Here is a 24,700-nt window from a genome sequence, read left to right on the forward strand (position 1 = left end):
AAGTTGCATTGCCGACAGGTTTTAAATTACACAGTGAATGGTAACACTTTCCTTTATGTGATTTGCGATCTTCGACGACTTTAACTTCACAATATATATATATATATATATTTTTTCTAATCCTCAATTAGTTCACATGTTCCAAGTAGATGTTATGAAAAACTAAATTCAGACACTTCAGCTTTCGTCTTCGAGCCAAATTCTGAAAATAATTTCGATACATATTACAAATCTAATTAAACTGACCCTTTCTATCCTTATTCTACTGTGTCTATTGTCCGACGCACACAGCTTCAATTTTAGCTCATATTTCTGGCAATGTAGAATAAGGGATAGGCGTATCCATGGCGGGTTGTTCCCTAGTCTCGTTCGCCAATCCATCAGCCACAGTATTCGGCAGTATGAGCTTCAGTTATCAGATTCTCTTCATATTGCCTTTTCCTTCAGCGATGAATTCGATACTCTTTCTACTTTGCTTCTTCACTTTATCGTTTTCTGTTAAGTATCAGTCATTAGCTTAAAATCCTGGCAGCATTTTTTCTTGTCCATCACGAATTTCCCTTTTGTTATTTCCTTTTCAGTTTTCAGTTTTGCAACCTAAATTGACTGCCTTTTTCGTCCGAAACCCAAAACGACTTGGTACCTACATTGAAATAATTCCATCTTAGCTCAAATACCTACTTAATACGTTATTTGATTTAAGCACTATGCTTATGTTTACATAATATTTTAGGTAGGTTCACGGCATTTTTTTCACGATTGCTATTTCGTAGTATAGAAACATATGGGGATGAAAAAAGAAAATTATAAGTTACGAAACGGTACTATGCCAAATTGTTTACCCTGGAAATGTTTTTCTGTTTTTCTAACCTAAACACTATATTCTCGGAACTTTTCTAAATTTATGCATGCAATTATTTTTGATCTGGTTGAGAAAATGAGCTTGGAAGTTTTCAGACTTCATTTTTATTCCTATTTAGAAACTAATTCACGTATTGTAATTAAATACACCTCAACGATAGATTATGAAAAGGTTCATCGTCACTGACTCTGGAAATCTGTAATTGTGTGAACATTCCAAAGGCTTCGATAAAAATATATATACAACGTTCTGCATCAGATAAATCACATACGTCGTTTTGATACGTCAGCAATGACCGAGGTCATGCTACTTTCGTCGAAATGTTACGCCGCTTCGTACGCTGCATTGTTGATATGTCGAAATGTTGGCAGTCAAGTTGAAATGTTTACCGCAATATGCGACAAAAATTGCAACACTTACAACACGACGTAATAACATTTGCTGCAGGAAAACAACGTAAAATATTGTTCTCAACGAAATTCAGAATATTCAAGCAAACATGCTTAATTTTGAAATCAGTGATGAAAAGTACAAGAAGACGCACGTTTTGAACTATTTAGTTGTTTGAAAAACTTTTTAAAGTACATTTTCTAAGAAGCGGTGTATAGCAATATTTTCAACAATGATGTTACACCGTTTTGCAAAAATTGATTTACATTTTTAATTACACATTTTCATGTATTTTGAAGATATACACATTTTTAGATGAATTTTTATACCATATGCTGCTGAAAACGGGTTTGTTTATACCTAGACATACGCCGTTTTGAAAAAGTACCCGAGTATTGTAAAAAGTGTGAAACAGTGTCCAAGTTGAGATGGATAGATTAAATAGATTAATGTTATTATAAAGTTCACTAAAAAATAGGTTTAAAAGATGCAAATTTTATTGATAATAAGCATAGCTTGTACCCAACTAGTCTTTGGATAGGAAATGGGTGACAAACTACCGAAATTCAGGTTTTTACTTCTTCAAAACACCTGAAATTCTTTCATGTTGCATCTTTTAGTTAACTTTTATTACATCGCGATTTAAAACCATTTAATAAACATTTCTCCTGTACTACAAAGAGAAACTAGATTACTTAATCTAATCTACTTGGTCTAGTAGACCCTTCTTGCTTTCATATTTACCACTACTGGATCAACCTTTTTTCATAATAAACTCCAACGCTTTTTGATCAGTACAGCACGGTCGTTAAACGTCATAGGATCCTGAATTGTATCCAAATCACTCAAATGGGGAGCAAAATAGTATAATCCGCTTTAAGATTGTTATTCTTGCTATGTTGTTTCACTTGTGCCCTGCCTCTCGGCCATGTCGGGCAAGACATATGCGAATCTTCTTCAAGACAGTCCTGACGATCACCGCTGACCTTTACCATGACCAGGATCATATTTTCGGTGGTTATAAACGAAAGCTCCCAAGCGATAAAGTTACACTCGGATTACCTTCTGGTGAACGACTTATTTATTTGATAATTTGATGGACTACAACAGTTCTTCGATGAAATCCCACGCTTGGATCGTGGAGTATCCTTCTCCACTGAACTTTGATCCTGGTTTGTCATAAGACGAGTTTATACAATCATTGAATTCCACCATTCAATTGTATCTTGATCGAGCGCTGCTGACCTCAACAGTAAGGCTGCTCCTCAGTGTCTCGCACTTGACTCGAATTCTACGAGAGACACTGAAGACGGCCTTACTGTTGAGGTCGAAAATACGCATCTGTCAAGATACAATTAAGTGCAGGAATTCAATGGGATTGGTATAAACTCGTCTTACACAAGTAACATTACATTCCACCAAAAAAAGCTCCGTAAAATAATTTTCTATCTCTCGATTCTGGGCCAATCGCTTCCAGTCGCCCGAGACATTTGAGCGCAGCTCGTCTTCAACTCCAAAAAAGCCATGAGTGCATGCGGCCTTCCACGAAACCTGCGGGCTCTTCCAGGTTCTCTAATAAATATTATCTTCGCTTGACGCGTTCTTTCGCGCATACGAACAACGTGACCAGCCCACCGTAGTCTGGACGTGCTGAATAAAGCTTAATATCCAGCCCTTTATACACCTGGTACAATTCGTGATCCGGGCGGCGCCGCCAATGGCGAATTCACCTTGTTTACCGCCGAGTACAACCGCAGTAATCTTAAGCTCAAACACTCCGAAAGCTCTCCGATCAGCCTTTTATTGTGTCCATGTCTCTTGGCCAATGTATAAAGCCACCAGAAGAATCAGAGTAGTATACAGCGCGAGTTTTGTTTTCGTACGTAGACCATGGGACTTAAGCTTTGTTTACGAAGTAAGCATGTTCTAAGCCCTAGCAGCCGTAACCACGTCTTTTCACCTCGCAGGTACGACACATCGCACGTCACTAATGTTCGCAAGATACACAAATGTTTCTACCACTTCAAATTTTTCACCATCCAGCACCATTTCGCTACCACCACCACCACTAAACCCCATGTTGACGTTGTTGACCATGTAATTTCGTTTTGCTGGTATTGATCGTGAGTCCAATCCTGCCGCCTTCCTCTGTAAAAGGCGCAATGTGCCTCTTCCACGGCACGGCGATCAATTCCGATCAAATCCCAGGATAGTCATGCGATTTTGCGGATAATGGTACCGCTTCTTTGTAACACCCGCTCTCCTAATCCGGCTCCCTCGAGCGCTATATTGAACAGTAGATCTGAGAGTGCATCACCAGTTGCTTTAATCCATATAAAAGGTGGCAAATAAAGCCACCATACTTTATCCGCAAATCCTTGGTACTTGATTTCGATCCGTCCAACGTTATAATGAATCAGCCGTATCAGTTTCGCTGGAAAACCATGTTCAAGAATAATTTGCCGCATAATTCATTCTGTTTCACTGAATCATACGCCGCCTGGAAATCATCAAAGGTGATGATGTGTTTGCAAGTTATACTCCTGAATTTATCGCTGATTTGTCTCAGTGGTAAAGATTTGATCCGTCGTTGATCGGCCCTCACGAAACTCGTTGCTTGGTATTCGCCGACAGAAGGACTCCTTCAAGCGAACTCAATTGCTGCTGAACAGAATACATGGACATAATTCTGTACCGCCGAATTAAGGAGTGGTTATTCTCGGCAATTGGCGCACTCTGTCTGCAGCTCTTTCTTAAAGAGAGATGCAAATGAGTGTTCAACCAGTTAAAGTGTGCATTTGCAGAACTTCATAAAGCAGCTCACTGCCATGTTTGAGTAGTTCGTCAGAGCTGGTCCTTCCCTGCAGCCCTATTAATTTTTCAGCTCTTTACCAGCTTTTAATCTCAACGCCCCTGTGTAGGCGACTCCATAGCTTGTCCCATCGTCGCTAATATTTATTCTGCTTCCACCGATGCACCGTCCACTTCCACTATTCAACAAAGTCTCCGTTGCTTCCACCTGGCAGCCACTTTGGTTTATCTACAGCAAATTCTTTTGCTGGTCGTTGCATTACGACGGAGAGATGGCGCTGTCTTTCTCCGCACGCCATTGACATATCTTCTTTGCTTCTTTCCTGCAGTGGGTTCTGTTTTTCGATCGCTCTCATTTCAAAATGCCGATCTCCTACTCGATCGGGTACATCACACCAACATCCGGGCTTGGCAACGTTTTTCTCTGTCTGTCACTATCTGAGACTCCACATCGAACCAACCCGTCGGGTCGCCCCTGCAATGCAGCGCCCAATACTTCTCGTGCTGTTGCCAGCTTCCACTCGCTCCAGTGGATCGACTCCTATAGCTCGCTTGATGTTCTTCTCGTTAACGCTGATTGTACTTATCCGTTCGTCGGAGCGTCTACAGAACGGCTAAACCTTCGGAAATCTTTAAGTTGTTGGGAGGCAAGGGTATACGCTAAAGGAAGGGCGTCACTGTTGAGTAGTTTAGTGACGATTTGCCGAATCAATGTAAGGTTCGTTCCAGCCATTGAAACAGCAAAAGTATTGGCGGTAGCCTACGTGGAGTATCATAAAGGGGTTCTAAGAACAATAACAACGGCCACTAATGAAGGCTGGATCTCGGTTGAATTCTCATGCCGTTAGAGCTTTGATGAGTTCAGAAGAAATGATCTACCAAAGAAAAGATCTATTGTTGGTGTCTGTTACCATTAGGGTGTACCCTTTTTGCAACTTCTTTGTGCAAAGTCATTTTCTACAATTTTCAACAATGTATTTTCTACAACATTCTACAAAGCAATTTACCATTGTTATCGGAAGACGCTAACGCTCAGTGTCGTGGTGGTGAGAGGACTTCTTCTGTCCCGTAATCCGGTAAGAAGAGCTTTTCATCACCGTTTATGACAACATCCTACAGCTATTAAGTGTACCATGCTGTTGCCAGTGAATGGCCATCAGTAGTACTCCCTACTTCTGCACGAAAAATATGTTCAACTGGAAAATAACACCTGGAGAAACCCAAATGGTGAAACTTGGGCAACCGGAAAGACCATGTTCTGGTGGAAGGGCGCCATTTTTCGGATGTTATCGATGTGCGGACATTCAGAGGTCCGAACATTGACTCTGATCACCACCTCGTTGTCAGCAAAATTCGATCACGGTTGTCAACTCGTATCGTGAACGAAAGATCACAAGCGAACGATGTTACAATATCCAGCGATTGTCGAGGAAGAGAGTATCGGCTGAGTAACGCCATAAGCTCGAAGAACGGATAAGCGTCCAATCAACGTTAGCGACAACATCAACGATCTATGGGGAGTCGATCAGTGAAGCGGTAGGCATACAGCACGAGAAGTGATATAGGCAATGGCAGAGGGCGACCCAGGACGGGTTGGTTCGATGTGGAGTGTCGAGAGAGAAGTGACAGACGAGAAGAACGCTGCTATAGGCCGGGTATGGGTGTCGGCACCCGATCGAATATATATATATGCCATATATATATATATATATATATATATATATATATATATATATTTTAAACTTTATTAATGTAAATCGACTTGAATAGAGAGATCGATACAAGGAAGCAAGAGCAGCCGAAAACTTAGAACCCACCGCAGGAAGAAAAAGAGTATACGAAGAAAAAAGAAGTTACAGAGGCGCAGAAAAAATGGAGCAGAACGATATGCGGAGGTTTTGCCATGAAGGTGTCAATATGGCGTAAGAGTAGACAGCGCCATTCTCCCTTCAAGGTGCAACGACCAACAAGAGAATTTGTTGATGATAAAACTGAAGTGGCTGGAAGGTGGAAGCAACACTTCCGAGACTTTTGAAGAATGGAGGAAGTGACGGTGCATCGGTGAATGAATAAATATTAGCGACGATATGGACAAGCCAGAGTCACCTACACTAGATGACGTTAAAAAAATCATAAAGAAGCTGAAAAACAATAAAGGCTTAAGCGGGGAAGGACCAGCTCCCTGGCTGAACTTCTCAAACACGGCAGTGAGCAGCTTGCTGAAGTTCTAAAAAGAAAAAAAGATAGGGACAATCGTCTTCGACTAGGAGGTCAGTACAGATCGAACACCCAGTATGAGACAAACGACAGGACACATAACACCCAGTGGACCAGTGGAGAATTTTTCGATCACGAAAAAGTTTTCTTCTTTACCTGGGCGGAATCGAACCCACACTCCATGGGTGTTAATAGCGGCAAGTTCAGAACTGATTGCCGTCGCTATCCGCACGGCCACTTAGGCCATACAGTTCTGGGTAACTATGGCTGCCGAAAATAACAGCAGATGAGAAATGCCTGTTAGCTGGTTGGACGGCCTCATTTTCCCCGCTATTTAACTGAAAGGAGCTAGACTGGAGTGCGCCAATTATCAGCGAGGAATAACCCTCCTTAATTCGGCCGTACAAAATTGGCGTCCCGAAATATTCTGTTCAGCAGATTGGAGACCAGTTTGAAGGAGTCCTTCGTCGGTGAATACCAAGTGGTTTTTCGGGAGGGCTGACTAACGACGGATCAAATAACCTTGATAAATTTCCGAAGTACAACTTGTGACACATCATCTGGTTTATTGGTTTCAAGGTGGCGTACGATTCAGTGAAACGGAAATGAATTATGGCAAATTATGCTTGAACTTATGATTTTTCCAAGAAATCGATACGGCTGACGGTATAATTGCGGACGGACTGAAATCAAGTGTAAGGGGATTTCGTGGATGAAATATTATCGACGTCATTTGTTTACCTTATATATGGATTAAAAGAGGTGATGCCACTCTCGAATCTACTGCTTCAATATATAGCGCCTCGAGGGAGCGATTAGGAAGAAACTGGTGTGCCAAAGAAGCGGTACCATTATCACAAAATCGCATATTCTCCTGGGATTTGCGGACGATATTTATTATCAGGAGATTGATCGCCGTGCTGTGGAAGAGGCTTTTGTGCATTTTTAAGAGGAAGGCAGCGAGGATTGGACCACGATCAAATACCAGCAAAACGAAGTACATGGTCGCTGAGCAATCAACGTGGGTTCGATGGTAGTGGCGGTGGTAAAGCGAAATGGTGCTGGATGGTGAAAAATCTGAAGTGAGTAGAAGCATTACCGTAATTTGGAACATTAGTGACGTGCGATAATGATGTTACCCGGGAGGTGAAAAAGGCGTATTGCAGCCGCAAATAGTGGGCTTATTACGATGACCCTCGTAACCAGCTTAAATCTCGTAGTCGAAGCAAGCGAAAAACAAAACTCGCGCCAGTATACTACTCTGAATTCTTCCGGTGGCTTTTATACGGCCAAGTGAGACATGGACGTTAAAGGAAGGAGTTGAATCGGAGAGCTTTGGAGCGTTTGCGCGTAAGGTGCTGCGGACAATACTCGGCGGTAAACAGGTGAATTGCATTCGGCGGCGTTGCATGAATCACGAATTGTACCCAGGTGTATAAAGGGCTGGATGGTATTAAGTTTATGGCTAACACGGCAGACTATTGCAGGCTGGAGAAGGTTACGTTGTTAAACGTATGCCGGAAGAACGACATGCCGAAGATAACATTTAGTAGGAGAGACCCGGAAGAGGCCGCAGGCTTCAGAAGAACCGCATACACAATGGCTTTTTGCAGTTGAAAGAGGACCTGAGGGCGCCCAATGTTCAAGGCTGGTATGACTGGAAGCGATTGGCCCAGATCGAGTCCAGTGGAGAAGGATACTCCATTCTGGCGTAGGTTCACCGAAGAGCCAGTTAGCCCATCAGAGAGTATCAGAAGTAAGTACCATTCTACAAAATTATAAAGAGAATTGAATTCTAAAGCATTTTTGCTTTGCAAAATATTTATTTTATCTCATACAGGTAATGTTTTATGACAAAATTACTAAATGTGGATTGGGTGGTCCCGAAAAAAACTGTTTTTAGACTTCTACCTTTTTCAATTCAAATTATTTTCAAAAACTTTGTCTGCTTAACATCGCTTTTACGGTCTTTTTGGTTACATAAGATGGTTGATAGCTCTACTTTTCAAGCCAGTTATAAGTTTCTTTTCGTGTTCATAGAAGAAGACTTCGTGTTGTTCTAAAATGGAAGGAAAAGCTTCGTGCTGGTTCAGGGGTTTTGATAATATTGGCATTTGTATTGGGATTAGCTTACTTCGTGAGTGCTGTTTCAGTCAAGGAAAAGTGAGGTAGGGAATAGACTGGATGTTTCCTAATATGACATTGTCAGGGGGCTTTCGTCGACTGGAATTTTATGAAATTTAGGCCTACAATATTCTTTTGATATGCAAAGAATGTTTGGGGGCCAAATTTGGGCATCAGTCATAAAAACCCTGACAATATTGGGAACAAAACTCTGCCAGGGAGCTTCGTCATTCCCCCCTAGTTGGCTTCTTGCTGGAAATAGTAATTTTTGAGTTCATATTGTCAACATGTGAGTGCTTAGTGGCAACGGCAAATTACGCCATTACCCAATTATTTTTGATTTCAATGCATTTTTGATTATAAGATGAAGTTTTCTATTTCGATATTAGAGGATGCTTTTGTGTGGTTGCTAATGAATTCATATATGGTACTGAGGGGATGCTGAGTGATTAATCGTCGCTTGACATGGAAGAGCTTACAACTTATTAAAAAAGCGTGGATTGAAGTAGGAGCGTATACCTGCAGGGACAAATAGAAATGAATCTTGTTTATGATCCAGGAATTTACTGAGTCAGGAGAAAAACTAAATAATCATACGTTGATTAGAGAATAGAGTTTCAAGGAATGTTTTTTTTGTTTTGGCTATAGTTATAGAATGCCGCAGCAATGCCACCCTTCAAAGTCGGAATAGATCCGAGGAACGACTGGATCCGGTGGAAAGCGAGATCTAGATCCGATTTTTGGCATGAGCATGAGTGATGATTGACTCTCCTACCGAGTTTGCTACATCCAGCATACAGGTCAGCTGTAATGGTGCACAGAAGAACCTACAACAGATGAAGTTTGGGACTAACCTCATCTTCAATGTGTAAGAGACTGGTGACCCGTAAATAAGCTCGCTTAATACCAGCGCCAACGGTCAGTCCGGAATGCAGGTCAATTGAGGGAAAGGGGAGGAAATTGTTGACGTGATACTCGCTTTGATAGGAAAGCCGAGCAGAGTCAACGTACCTGCACGAGAAATCACTGGGACGTTGGATATATGCTGGGGTAGGGTGTTATTGGTAGGGTTCGTTTTGCGAAGTAAAACCGGCGCTGTGTATGGCGTGTAGTTTGACTGATGAAAACAAAACTATTTTTTATTAAAGGTCACATTTAAAGCAGAACACAATCACCGCAGGATCGGCTCATCGCCTAATGCTTATCACACAAAAGCAGTGATCAAAACTTTGATAACCAGCCGATCGTTCTGCTTACCTGAAGAAAAACATGTCTGGACGCGATTCAAACTTTAATTTTTGTAATTGAATTCACTCCACACGCACGCACGAAGCGGTAACGTACTTTCGGTTACCGGGCCGATCGTTCTGCTTATCGCACAGCACACAACAAATTCTTGATGACCGGGTCAGATCTGTTTACTGAAGAAAAGAAGCACTGACGTTTTGGACGCGATCTCCGGATCATTCTACGCTCAATACAAAACACGATCATATCTCTGAGATCTAGATCGATTTTTACAAAGCGAACAAAAGTGGAAGAAGGATGAAGATAAGTTTAACTAATTGTTGGTTCTTGGAAGCATCGATCTTCAGTCATATTTTGACTGTCATATTAGTAATATGTTATCCTTATCATCAACAGCCTTCCTCTCGGGGTTGAGATACTTAGCTAACAACTAATATGCCAGATGATCTGTGATCTATCAAGATCACAAATTCATCCAACATCGATTTAGGTGCAAGAAGAATTGAACAATGTATGAGAAACCTCCTTTTTCCGAACCCTAAAACACGCAGGGCGGATCGTCATTTTCTGCAAGGCTCAAGGCTCTGTAACACCAACAACGAACATTACCTTTTGCGGAGAGCTTATTGAACTGAAGCAATCAGGTGGTGAATTCCTTAGGCCCCTCAAAATGGACCCGCAACCCGAAATGAAAACCGACAAATTAATGACATAACGGCAAAATTTTTTAGCACGCCTTTGCGAACTTCTCCGGAGGCTCGCCCTACAGTACTGGCCGTTCCAAAGCCACGTAGGAGAGCTGGTACAAGCTGCTTGATAATCCCTTTCTTCACGTACCAGACGTCGTCTCCATTACCTGGGACTTTGGCAGCACTCCGCATCTGGGGCTTAATCGTTGCTTCAAAGCGTCGGTCTGTTTTAGTACGGCATCCGTCGAAAGAGAGTCTCACAGCTACAGATTAGGAACACCATACCAGGGACACGACTTGGACAATTAAACTACCAGAACCGTATAAGTTGTTTCCTTACATGCCAAGTTATGTCAGAAACTGCTTCCAGTCTATCTCCAACAACATGTTATCGAAAGGCCAATTGGTGCGTGCGTCATACTTTCGTGATCCCCCACCACACGACGGCGAAAGAGGAAGAAAGGTGTTTTTTGATCGCAAGGGGCAATCCACTGGAAACCAGCTGTTTTGGCGATCTGACCAACAGAGCAATGATGAGCAAATTCTGCAGCACTCGCGCTGCAAGATAGGGCAATTACAGAAGCTTGACTCTATAACACACCCCATACCAGTACCTAGATTTAGTTAAAACTACTGTATTAGTAATTCCTACTCATTTTATATTCCGACCGTTTCTTTCAATACCTAATGTATCTTCCTTGACTCTAAAATGACATGAAGGAGTAATCTGTGAGGCTTCCGTTATGACACAACAAATTACAAAGTTGTGAAAGAGGAGAGGTAATAGAGAGAACGGTCGAGATTGAAATGACAGAAAGTCTTTGGAAGAGAAATTGATAGTGCTGAATTATAGAGTCCAGTTATACTATCATTGGATAAATACTTCGCACTTCTTCTGAGGAAGATATTCGACCTCTTCTGGAGGAAGACATAAAGACAATTAGAGATCGATGCGACAAGAACAATCAATAATTTTTTAAGGAATTTACTGTATTTCGATTGCGTGGATCAGGCAAACCGGTGCAGTTTCTCCAATGTAAGATAATGATATGATTGTCGACCAAGTTATTGAAGAATGTAGATCAACTGAACTCCTGAAGAAGCTTTGGATAACCCGAAATATCGCTATCTGAATTAGTAGCGTTGGGAAAGACTTTGGAGGAGGGTTCAAAAGCACTAAACACGAACTTATTGAAAACCCACTACAAGCCATACCTGGAGAAATCGATTTGATCCAAAAAGGTTCCCTCATTCAGCCACAGATACTCTTCAGCTTTCTGAGGAAGGGAAGTGTTACAATTGGGTAAATAAACCCAGGTCACTTTGGCTGAGTGGGGGTCAAAGAAATGTCCAAGTGAAATGTGGAGATGTTGTTGTTTACCGAACAAAGGGGTAACAATTTGGTTGGTCTGCTGCCGGGAAATCGAAAAACATGAAGAGCCGATTGCTTAACTGGAAACGTCTCAAGTGTGCGAGATAAGAGAATTCACGCCATCACCTCCGAAAGAATCCATGAAAAAGTAGTATTTTTGTAAATGCGTCTGAGCAGATGAGCTAAATTCTCAGGAAAGTGGACCTTCCGAAGGATTGAAGACAAAGTGTAATCATGGACTCGGGATCCTCCGGCGAATATAATTGATTCAACGACTCTACACTTAAAACGACGGTGAGCACGGATTCTGAATGAGAGGAAGTCCCAAATGGGGAGAGATCAGCTTCTGGAAGTCATTCGCATCGAACAAAGATATCCTTTTCAGTACCGTTTTCGAAACGTAGATCAAAATTCCAGGTGAAGATACCGGAATTTGGTCACACATTTTAGTCAAAGCTCATGAGGCCAATTCAGTTTGCTGAGTAAGGCAACTGCCTTTACCTTAGGAATTTTGAAATTTGGCTATCATGTTGACCAAATATCTGTGGACCATGCAGCTATCGAAGTTGACGATCACGAAGAATTCCGAAGATACCAGATGTGCGGATGTACCCATACAGATTGCCGACACGATTAAGCCGGTGGTTCCAAGCGGCTCGACGTTTTCCGATGTCAATGGAAGCAGATGTGGAACGTACAATTCAAGATCTTTTGGAGAAAAACATCATCGAACCTCATTGGGTATCACCCTTGGTTCCGGTGAGAAAAATCTGACAGGAGAATCAGATTATGTGTTGACATGAGGGCCGCTAATGAGGCAATAAGGCATGAAATTACCCGATGCCAAATATGGACGATGCAATGTCTGGAATGAAGAAGGTTGCGAAATTGTCCAAGATCGATCTTGAGGCGGCCTATTACCACGTTGAACTTGATGAAGTCAGTAGGAATGTTACTATCTTTGTGGCTAGGAGTGGAGTATACAGGTTCTGTAGGATGATGTTTGGGATACAATCAGCTCCCGAATTGTTTCAAAGAGAAATGGTGAATTTATTCAGGATCAAAGGCCTGGTGGTCTACATGGATAAATTCCTGATCTATGGAGAAACAGTTAAAAGACACGATGTAGCTCTGCAAGAAGTTCTTCGTAGAATTGAAATGTTTAACATAAAGATCAATAAGGTGAAATCAGTCTTCGGGGTATTCGAAGTGGAGTTCTTGGGGCACATCTTGTCCACTGACGCAATTCGTGCAACGGATGGAAAAGTGAGAGCTATATTAAACCTGCCACCCCCGTCATCGGTTACCGAGCTAAGGTCTTTGCTGTGATTAGTCAATTTTCTCGGAAAGTTTATCCCGAAACTATCAGCCTTGACATTTCACATGCGAACGCTACTGTAGAATTATTGTCCCTTCGTTTGGACAGAAACGCACACACAAGAATTGAACACTGTGAAAATACTATGTGCAAGTGCAGGTAAAGTGCGGTAAAATCAAAACCATCCGCGCGCATTTAAAGCTGGATTTTACGTTAACTTCACTGCAAGTACTAACCAGGAGGAGAAAACTTGGCTGAGTCCTCTCTCGTTTGACCCAAAGGAACAACTGATTGCAACACAGGCACAGACGTGATAAACTGGTTGGCCGATGAAATCAATCCGTTTTGTCTATCGCTGAACTTGAAAAGGCAACGATAGATGACGAGACTAACAGCAAGGCAAAGAAGCGATATATTCAAGGATTTGGGATGACGTTCAATATAATTCTCCGCTCCAGTTTTGCTAATCCGACGACTTTGTTAATCCGGATCTCGTTAATTCAGAATTTTATGGACTAAACTAACTATGGAAATATAGGGCCCTCCTTAGCCGTGCGGTAAGACGCGCGGCTACAAAGCTCGAACCATGCTGAGGTGGCTGGGTTCGATTCCCGGTGCCGGTCTGGGCAATTTTCAGATTGAAATTGTCTCGACGTCCCCTGGGCATAAAAAGTATCATCGTGCTAGCCTCATGATATACGAATACAAAAATGGTAACCTGGCTTAGAAACCTCGCAGTTAATAACTGTGGGAAGTGCTTAATGAACACTAAGCTGCGAGGCGGCTCTGTCCCAGTGTGGGGATGTAATGACAATAAGAAGAAGAAGATGGACTAAAAAGTATGACCACCTATTTAAACCATACTATTGTTTAGCCCATCGCCGGATCGTATGAGGATGTCCAGGCTATATTTTTTCATACTGCGTTTCAATGATGACGGCGGTCTATGTCCTTTGATGATTATGACACCACGCTTGTTACGATTGGAAAAATCATAATAAATTGCTTTATATCCCATCATTGTATTTGTCAAAAATTCGTCAATTATTTGGATTGGATGTGGATTGGATTTGGATGGAATTTGAATTACATTTAGATTGGAGTTGGATTGGCTTTGAAATTCATTCAGATTGGATTTGAATGGTCATCTTTGGAGATCTAGATCTCGATTGCGTGTGAACCAATTTTGCTGAAAATTTTACCAGTGCTCAGATGTAACACCTGAGTTTCGACCATGTTGATTCATAGGGTGAAAAATTATTGCGGTAATACCAAAATGAATTTTTTGACAAAAACATATTTTTTTAAATATCTTGATTTCTATAAGTTGTAAACTGATGACTTATTCAGCAAAAACGCGTATTTTGGCAATACAAAAAAGTTTGCGGAATATACTTGTACACTAAGAGTTGTAGTTTTCAAGATATTATAAAATCAATTTTTTGCCAAAAAAATCGTTTTGGTATTACCGCGATAATTTTTTACCCTACTAATCAATATGGTCGAAACTTAGGTATAATAAAATTCAAGTTATATCTGAGCTCTGGTCAAATTTTCAGCGAAATGGGTTCACACGCAATCCAGATCTAGATCTCCAAATTTGACCATTTTGTGAAAAAAACGGCAAGTGGGCTTTCTATTATGCAAGTCACTGTAGATGCTATTTCAAAATATGGAATAAATTTTTGGGACAAAATAGTAAACAAAATTATGAATTAAGATTTGTCTTTCGCAACCCACCACTGAACAGCCCGACGACCCCTGAAAGTCGCGACCCTGAGTTTGGGAACCTCTGCATTATGCTGTCGATTTTTGCTGCGAGTTTTTAATTATGTATTTGACAGTCCGAGAGAAATCTTGATAGTCTGGCCATAAATTTATCGGATTAGCGTGGGTATACTGTATAATAAAATTTTAGGGTAAATATTCAATTTGGTGAGTCACGTATTGCCTAGCAATGTTATTCAAATTTACACTGGAACATAATTGTTGCTATTCTCCCATTTACAGGAGTTTTGGACCGCCTTTCTTTTGTTCCAGTCCGACCAAATTCAAGCATATTTGAGTGATTGCGACCGAATCGGTCTGAATAGTCCTACTTGGAATTAATTAAGAAAACACCACTTTGCAGTTTGATTAAATCGCAAACTTCGCAATGTGCATGTGATTTCATCTATCGTTAGGGTCCCGTCTTTAGGATAGAAAATTAAGGATTAACCGGACCCAGGTTTTTGACTTCTTCAAAACATTCCGAAAAATATCCACTTGTCTATTTATTATATTTTGTTTATTACTCGCTTTTTTAAAGCATTTGAGAACGTTCCGTAACCCAAACTAAATTGCCAATCCAATCGACTTGGTCTCTACGTTGCTTCCGTATTTGGCCACTACTGGATCGACCTCTTCGCGAACAAACTCTAGCACCTGATCGGCAGCACGGCCGGTAAAGGTCAATAGGATCCAGAATTTTGTCCAAATCACCCAAAATGGGAGCAAAATAGGCATCCGCTTTAATGCGTTCCACCAGATCGTTGTCCTTGCCGTGCTGTTTCACCTGAGCCCCGGCTTCATGCGATAGCACACGAATCTTCTCATGACAAACCCTGGCGATCACCGCCGGCCTTTACCATGGCCATGATCACATTTTCGGTGGACATAAACGGAAGCTCCTGGGCAATATTACGCTCGATTACCTTCGGGTAAACAACCAAACCTTGGGAAATGTTAAGCAGCGTTAGGAAGCGAAGCGTCTGCCGAAAGGAACGCCTCTGATAATGTTAGGCGACGATTTGCCGAATCATCCAAGGTTCGTTCCAGCCATTGAACGGCAAAGTATTGGCGGCGCTTGCGTGGAGTGTAATAAGGTGTCTCGCCAGAGCACAACAACGTTCCGAACGCATCGGATTGCGCTTGTAGGCCATAGCGGAGCTTCCTATTTGAGTTGGATTCAAACGGTTCCTCGACTTCCTTTCGTGATGCGAGTAAACGCAGGTCTGGAAGCACATCTTATGAATTGTTGCTCCCTAAGCTAGCTAACGCGGACACGATCTCCAAGTCAACTTTTCGGGTATAGGTTTGCCCCAGTCACGGCGTAATATTTCTCAAAACCAGCAAGGTTGGTGACTTTTTGGTCTAACTGGCGTACTTTGGCCCCGTCTCCGGCAAACAACTGCAAAAATGATGCTTGGGTTCCGGTAGTCCCTTTCACGCCTCGGAACCGCAAATTTGTCGCGACAATTTGTTAAGGCACGCTCGTCCATTAGTAGATCTTGAACCCAGAGCGTACATCGCTTGCCAACGGTGGTTAGCTGCGCAGGTTGTAGATGGGTGAATCAAGTGTAGGCAAATCTCGATACTCGACAGCAAACTCCGACAGACGCTTGATGACCCCCACCAATTTCGGAAGAAGGGTCAATCCTCCTTTCAGTACAAGCAGATCGGTATTATCACCAACGTAGCACGAAGTGGCACCCAGGTGAATGATTGGTGCCGCAAGAGGGCACTGCTTAGCAAACACATGTACATGTGCCATCACGTCGTGACAGGTTAGTTTTCCTCTTCGGCGGCGGCCTTGAAGTCGATGTCCTCAAATGTGAGCTTCCATCTCGGCGATTTGAGCATCGCTGATTTCAAGCCAAGTTCCTAGAAAATATATTTCTATTAATTTGTTCATATATAGAAAAAGATTGAACAATTATTTTTATAGGTACAAATATTATTAAATCGTGTTAAAATGATGTACGATTGAATTAAAGTAAAAGTTTCAGGGCCCTCCTTAGCCGTGCGGTAAGACGCGTAGCCACCAAGCAAGACCATGCTGACCATGGTTCGATTTTCGGATTGGAAATTGTCTCGACTTCCCTGGAGCATAAAAGTATCATCGTGCTAGCCTCATGATATACGAATGCAAAATGGTAACCTGGCTTAGAAACCTCGCAGTTAATAACTATGGAAGTGCTTAATGAACACTAAAGTTGCGAGGCGGCTCTGTCCCCAGTGTGGGTATGTAATGCCAATAAGCAGAAGAAATTTTGATACATTGCATTGTTTAGCCGATAGTCATTTGGCCTCGCCTTTAGCTTGATAAGAATATTCGATTTTAGCATTGGCATCACAAAAGCTTGAAATCGGTGCTTCGATTCGTTTACAATATTCGACGCAGAGATTCAACAGCGGCTGTTTCGAACATGACACTCAACAAGTTATTAGCAGACGTGCATCTTCATGCGGCAAAGATTCTATAAACAACTTCCTGGCTACCTATAGGTATACTAAAAACACCTTCAGTATGGGCGTCAGGAAAAGGCGAGATATTTTGTTATACATCAACTCGATGAAAAAGGGCATAATTCAGGAGCGATCAGTTGGAGCCAACCACCATCGGCGTCCAGACAGCATAACATCATGACCAAGTTCAAAGCAACATCGAGACAGGGACAGGAATGGTTGACATTTCTTTTACCATCCATCTTGCCATGCAGTCAAAAGAAAAACAAAACCACGGCAGCCGCAGCACCAAGTGCCACCGGCCAAACAGACTACAGTCAGCATATGCTCCTATTTTTTCTTCCCTAATGTTTTCGTACAATAATTTCACAGCGTATAACCGTTTTTTGTGGTAAATATTCATTTCGTTACTTCTTGCTTGTTTTAGAGATAAGAACTTATAAATCTGTACCTGATATGTGTCCAATGTTTGCGAAATGACTTTGATTTTGGTAATTTTTTTCTAATATTCAGCGTATATTGCTTAGCTATTGTAAAAGAATTTGGGGCACTCTAAGGGACACACAAACTTACCTTCTGGGCCTTCGCCAGGATTATCCATAATTTTCGCCAAGTGGAGAACTTGTTCTGCTCACTGAACAGATACTGCATCTCTTTACTAGCATAGCGAGTGCTCAGCGGAGATCGGTAACCGCGGAATTCCGGATTAAATTCAGTCATTTTTATTACGGTTTTGATTCAGCACAACTCGGTCACAATAGTCGATGCTAGTTTAGCGCGTACACGTTAGTAACTGAAAGGGAAAAAGCAAACCGATTTACTGGATTAATCAATCTGGATGTTTACTACGGAATCTATATGGCGATGCTGTTATGGTGATACGTCGGTAAGATTGAGCGCCTTGGAAATAAATAGAAAGTTTGCTCACACTTTGTGATAAGAGTTCTGCCTTGTTTACGATGACGACAAGACTTGTTAAACGGCTCTGTTGTTTTCACGGAGGTTTCAAACTTTAGAAATAAATTTCAACAAATAATCACAATTTCTACAAAACGCTTGATGATATTTAACAATTCCTTGTACTAATATAATTCCGGCTAACGAGGTTAACAACAAAAGCTCAGAAGATAACTACGAAACAATTTCAATATTTTTCAATTATTGCATAATCCTTTTGGAAATTACTAATTTAACCATGGCTAATCATAAAACTGTATAGCCCACAATACAATCTGTGGAGTCATCCATGGAAGGACTTTACGCCTCGTACGACAGCGGGCAGATAGCAGAGTAAGACTGCAGCAATGTTATATGAGCAACTTACATATATGTCAGTGACTGAATAAAATTGTATAATAAGTTAATTGCCTATATTCCGGGGATTAAACCGCCCGGCTTGGACATTAATTTACAATGTTGTTGTTACAATGTTGATATTTTAGTTAGTTAGTTAGTAACTAAAATATCTTTTGTGAATATGTACATTATGTGGAAGCTGGAAGACATTGATTTGGAAAATGTATTGGAGTTTTCACGACCCTTTTTCCTTCCCACATTGCCCACAGTGTAGCGAAAACAAATCCTGAGCTCGAAAGAGAAAGCTGTTCGGAAATCCATCCAACAGACTAATGAAATATTTCATTGAGTGGGTTTGGCCGATGAGGTATACCGACTTGGATATTGCATACAAGTAATAGGGATGCCAGAAATAATGGCCAATGAATCGCCTGTTTTGAGCGTGCTTACAGCGGCACACTTGGAGTTAACTTTCTGAATGAATGAATCGACTGCTTTGAGCGTGCTTACAGCGGCACACAAGGGAGTTAACTTTCTGAAATCAGTATGGCGAAAGGCATCTAAGGTTCGATTTCTCAAAATTAAGCACTTTAATCGAAAAATATTTGGTATGCGTAGTAGCGGACACCATCCCTCATAACCGGTACCAAATAGTTTTCATGAAAAGTTCCTAATTTTGAGAAAACCAGCGTTAGATGTCTTTCGCCATACAATCTGGCGGTTAACTCTTGCTGGCTATTTTGTGCATATACTATAGCGCCTGGATGTGGCTGCGGCGAGTAGAAAATCAGCCACTGCCAATAATTCATTATTGACAGTGGCTGATTCTACCATACATCCAGGCGCTATCTATGCGCAAATAACCAGCAGATAATCGCCAGAAGTTTGTATGGCGAAAGACATCTAACGCAGGTTTTCTCAACAGTAGGAACTTTTCGCGAAAAACTATTGGTAATTTGCAGTATAGGAAGGTGTCAGCTACTACGCCAATATTTTTCGATAAAATTGTAATTTCGAAATATTTAACATTAGATGCCTTTCATACTATTCAAAGTTAACTCTGGTGTGCCGCTATATGCTTGCTCAAAACACGATCATTCAATATAACGAAAGGCATCTAAGATTCGATTTCTCAAAATTAAGCTAATAGGTCCTTTATATTTCGATGGATTTTAGAGATTTTATTATCAATCGAATAGGAAACTCTCCAGCAATTTTCCAAGCCCATTGAAACTGTTGGTTACCAAGGTAAAAAATTGAAAATATTCCTGTTACCTACAGCAGCCAAGGGCACCGAAAGTGAACAGTGTCGATCAAACGTGGACACAGATTTGATAGCAGCATACGCAGCTTCAAAGCTGTAATTATATTTTTTGTTAGGAATATCGTTTTTCAGAGATAACAAACTTACATTTTTGTGTTTACGTATAATGAGTATTTCCCGAAACTCGCGCCTTTTAATTTTTTTTTCCGATCTGACGTGCTACAATATTATCACAAAACAGGTAGACACGATAACACAAACTGCAAATTTCAAAGTAAGCTCTTTGTGTATCAACAATGAATCGCCTCTTTTAAGCGTGCTTACAGCGGCACACTAGGAGTTAACTTTCTGAAATCAGTATGGCGAAAGGCATCTAAGGTTCGATTTCTCAAAATTAAGCACTTTCATCAAAAGATATTTGGTAGGCATGGCAGCGAACACCTTCCTACACAATCGGTACCAAATAGTTTTCATGAAAAATTTCTTATTTTGAGAAAACCCGCGTTAGACGACTTTCGCCATACAAATTTCTGGCGGTTAACTCATGCTGGCTATTTTGCGCATATACTATAGCGCCTGGATGTGACAGCGGCGGGTAGAAAATCAGCCACTGCCAATAATTCATTGACGAACAGTCCCGTATATCCAAAGGGAAAGAAAGAGACAGCAAAGCATGCGATGCTGCTCTGTCTAATGCGCGTTGCTCAGTAAAGCTTGACTTCCACCGCTAGGTTCGCCAGCGTTCCAAAATCATGGAGGGACCACATTCCAAGGGAAAGATGCCTATATGTTATGTGATATTATCCTGGTTATTTAAGTTCAGTAGATTTAAATCATTTACATACAGAGCGCATGTACTTACTTGTATAATCTACAATTAATAACGAATTTAACCGTACTATTGCAATTAAGCCGATTTCAGCCGTACTATTACCTACCTGGATACCTTGTTGTCTACAGGTCGATACACCTATGCCTGGCGTACTGTAGATCTCCATAATCGGCAGCCTTGGTCGATGTTCAGCCGTACTATTAGAGTTTATACAGTGGGTCCAAAAAGTATTCGTCTAGCTGCATATTCTTTAGTAAAATGTAAAACTTAAGCGTGATAGAAGTGAAATCAAAAAAATTTCTTCTAAATTTGGTAGAGATCTTATCAACACATGATTATTATTCAAAAACAAATAGAAATTTCAATTACTTTTTCTGGTGTGTAGAGAATATCTAAATTTCGTCAATTTCGCTCGCTCAAAAAGTATTCGTCTATTCAGAAAATAATCGAGTGAAACACGAATATAATAGTTTTATTCGCATGTAGTTACACTAGCACACTCTAGTGATGTCTAGCAACATTTTTGTCAATATTCAATGACAGATCAAAAAATGTTTTTGTTTTGTTTGAACTTGGCGCGGGAAATAGAAGCACTATGGGTGGGAAAATTAAAAAGATGAGTCCAATGAATCGACTGCTTTGAGCGTGCTTACAGCGGCACACTAGGAGTTAACTTTCTGAAATCAGTATGGCGAAAGGCATCTAAGGTTCGATTTCTCCAAATTAAGCACTTTAATCGAAAAAATATTTGGTAGGCGTAGTAGCGGACACCATCCCTCATAACCGGTACCAAATAGTTTTTCATGAAAAGTTCCTAATTTTGAGAAAAGCAGCGATAGATGTCTTTCGCCATACTAATCTCTGACGGTTAACTCTTGCTGGCTATTTTGCGCATATACTATAGCGCCTGGATGTGGCTGCGGCGAGTAGAAAATCAGCCACTGCCAATAATTCATTAGTGCAAGTTGACTTATGACTTTGCAAGAAATGTGGGTAGACCAAGGGTAGCAAGAATTCAACCATTTAATGAATCGACTGCTTTGAGCGTGCTTACAGCGGCACACTAGGAGTTAACTTTCTGAAATCAGTATGGCGAATAGCATCTAAGGCTCGATTTCTCAAAAATAAGCACTTTCATCAAAAAAATATTTGGTAGGCATGGTAGCGGACACCTTCCTGCATAATCGGTACCAAATAGTTTTTCATGAAAAGTTTCTTATTTTGAGAAAACCCACGTTAGATGACTTTTCGCCATACAAATTCTGGCGGTCTTGCTGGCTGTTTTGCGCATATACTATAGCGCCTGGATGTGACGGCGGCGAGTAGAAAATCAGCCACTGCCAATAAATTATTGGTTATTGATCGCATCAGCGCCACAAAAATCTATCAAAACAAATAACAGAGTGGTCATCAGCGATGGTAAACTGATAACGATAAGCGATTTATTGTGCGGAAAATAGAAAAAAAATCCCTAAAACAAAGTTCACCCATATAGGTAAGTGAGTTGGAGAGAAGAAGTGCTCAGATATGAACCAATACGAACAGAAATACCTGTGAAAAGTATGGGTATAATGGGAGAGTATCATGGAAGAAAATTCAAGTGAGCCATCAAATTATCAAAAACAGCTCGATTTCAGCTAAAAATATCGCTGGAAGAAGGATGACTTTCGGAATCAAGTCATGTTATCTGACGAAAGCAAGTACAGCATATTTTGATCAAATGCCCGATGTATGGTATGGCGGAAAATGAATATTGAGATACAGCCGCAGAATCTCTTTTAAGCAGTTAAGCATGGTGGGGCTCCGTCATGGTCTATGAGGTGCTTGAGCGCAACCGGTGCAGGAAAATTTCACATTATTGGAAGGAACTATGTATCACAAAATGTTCATCCACATTTTGAAAAGAAAATTTGAACGCCAGTGCTGAGAAATTGGGCTTACAGGAAACAAACATCTTACAGGGGTGATAATTACCTCAAGCACACAGCCCAAAATACTGTAGCTGTAGCTACTCTATAATACCCCAATCAATTCAAAACGCCTTCTCAGATCCCAGATATGAATCCAATTTAACTCCATTAGAAGGTTCTGGACGACAAACTTTTCGTGAAATTCGTGAAAGTCATATTTCCAACAACAACGAATTGAAATTAGTGTTGAAGAAAAATGGAAGAATATTCCGTCCCACATTACGGCTTATTTGGTCTGTTCCATGCCACAAGAACTACAGCTCGTCATAGATACACAGAGGAATCCAACGAAATATTGAATTTCATTCTATAAATCCTGTTTTCGTTTCAAAAGCGCGCTAAACTTGACTAGACGAATACTTTTTGCGCCCGTGTTTAATGAATTGTTATGTTTTGTTACCTTTGTTTGTGTTATTGTTTTATTTTTCTGTTTGATTTTTAACAATAAAGATGAGTTGATTAATTTACTACACAATTTACTGATTATGGATCGACTGTACGTTTTAATTTAATTTATTGAACGGCTACTCAGTCTTGCACTTATTACAACGAGTTTTTATTTACCCGACGTTTCGACACGGGGATTGTGTCTTTTTCAAGGGGAAAATATTTTTGTTGTTTGTCGTCGTATTGTCGTCCCCTTGAAAAAGACACAATCCCCGTGTCGAAACGTCGGGTAAATAAAAAACTCGTTGTAATAAGTGCAAGACTGAGTAGCCGTTCAATAAACTAAATTACTACACAATGTAATCGATAGTTTTATTTTTTTGAGCTTACTAGATTCTATCTTCGACATTTTCTAGAAAACACACAGCTAGACGAATACTTTTTGGACTCACTGTAATTTCCTGTGATGTACAAGGGTTAGGTTTTAGCGTGTAAGAATCAAATAAGAGAATATGTAGTATTACCTAGTTCATGAAACTTTATGTTTATGCTAATTTTCAATTGGGTCCTAAAGCTCTACCTTGTTTATGGTTGCAAATGATAGTGCATCGGTCAAGAATACTTGAACCGATGTTATACAAATTCTGGGATCGTTCAAAAATTACGGTCATCGTTTTTTAGCATTTTTGACCCCCCTTCCCCCTTCATGTGATAATGAGTTATGCCCCTTACTAACAGTTTAAATATGTTTTTAAAATGTAAATTGTTCCTAAAATGCTTTTAGTATTTTTTTTTTCTTGTGGATGGACGTCACATAAGACCCCCCTCCCTCCCCCTGTCACAAACTGTCACAAAACTCAAAATTCCCTCCTTTGAACGACCCCAAATCAGTAAAAATAATATTTTTGCGTTTGAGACATTTTAAGGCAAATTTTAGGCTGTGCAACTTTTCAGACCGAATGTACCATCAGCCCAAAACGTCAGGCCCATATATTAACTGTCAAAAGTTGCTGCCCTGCGCTGCTTTTCTAGTGGGTTTGAATCATATTATTCCATACGTCAAACATGACCGAAAATGTCAAGGATGCATTTTCCATCTATTTTTACAATTCAAATTAAACAATGTTCCTTCCGATTTGTGAGTCGAAAGTTCCCTGAAAGAACATCGAATATCGATCCTTCATTTCAGGACCCAATTCAACTGTGCTAATTTCTAATAAGAACGTAATTTAAGGTAGATTTTATATTCAATTATAGCCGATAATATCCAGCATGTCTACGTTGTTGCTTCTGATCGTTCTCTTTCATCACCACATCATTGGCCACTTCGGCCTTCCGCTTCCACTGACAATCAGGGCGATACAGATCTCACTCAGTCATCGAACGAGAATGCCCTGTAGTTCCGTGAAATTCAGAAAATCGCGGGGCTCATTTTGTGTTGTGGACCGCACAGCTGTGTAGAACAAGTTGAAATACATATACAGTGCTCCCCGCGTTTGGACCCAACAAACAATTTAAGCAGAATAAGCAATTTTTTTAGCTGAAGAACCCAATTTTTGGCTGAATAAATCTTTGAATAGCTTATAATGTTTGTTGGGGAGCTTTTAAAACAAATTATCATGGAGTATACTGCCTGTAACCGCATAGTTGTCCCATCTTTGCTGGAATCTTTATTCATATGGGACAGTTATGC

At 40.7% G+C, this 24,700-nt stretch overlaps 1 pseudogene; it reads right to left on the minus strand.

The window, feature by feature from the left end:
* Positions 1-15,296: 15,296 nt before the first annotated feature.
* Positions 15,297-18,480, minus strand: LOC134219726 (adenylosuccinate lyase-like; annotated as a pseudogene).
* Between the last annotated feature and the right edge of the window lie 6,220 nt (positions 18,481-24,700).

The sequence above is a fragment of the Armigeres subalbatus genome, chromosome 1, assembly GCF_024139115.2.
Source record: "Armigeres subalbatus isolate Guangzhou_Male chromosome 1, GZ_Asu_2, whole genome shotgun sequence".
NCBI classification, from domain to species: domain Eukaryota; kingdom Metazoa; phylum Arthropoda; class Insecta; order Diptera; family Culicidae; genus Armigeres; species Armigeres subalbatus.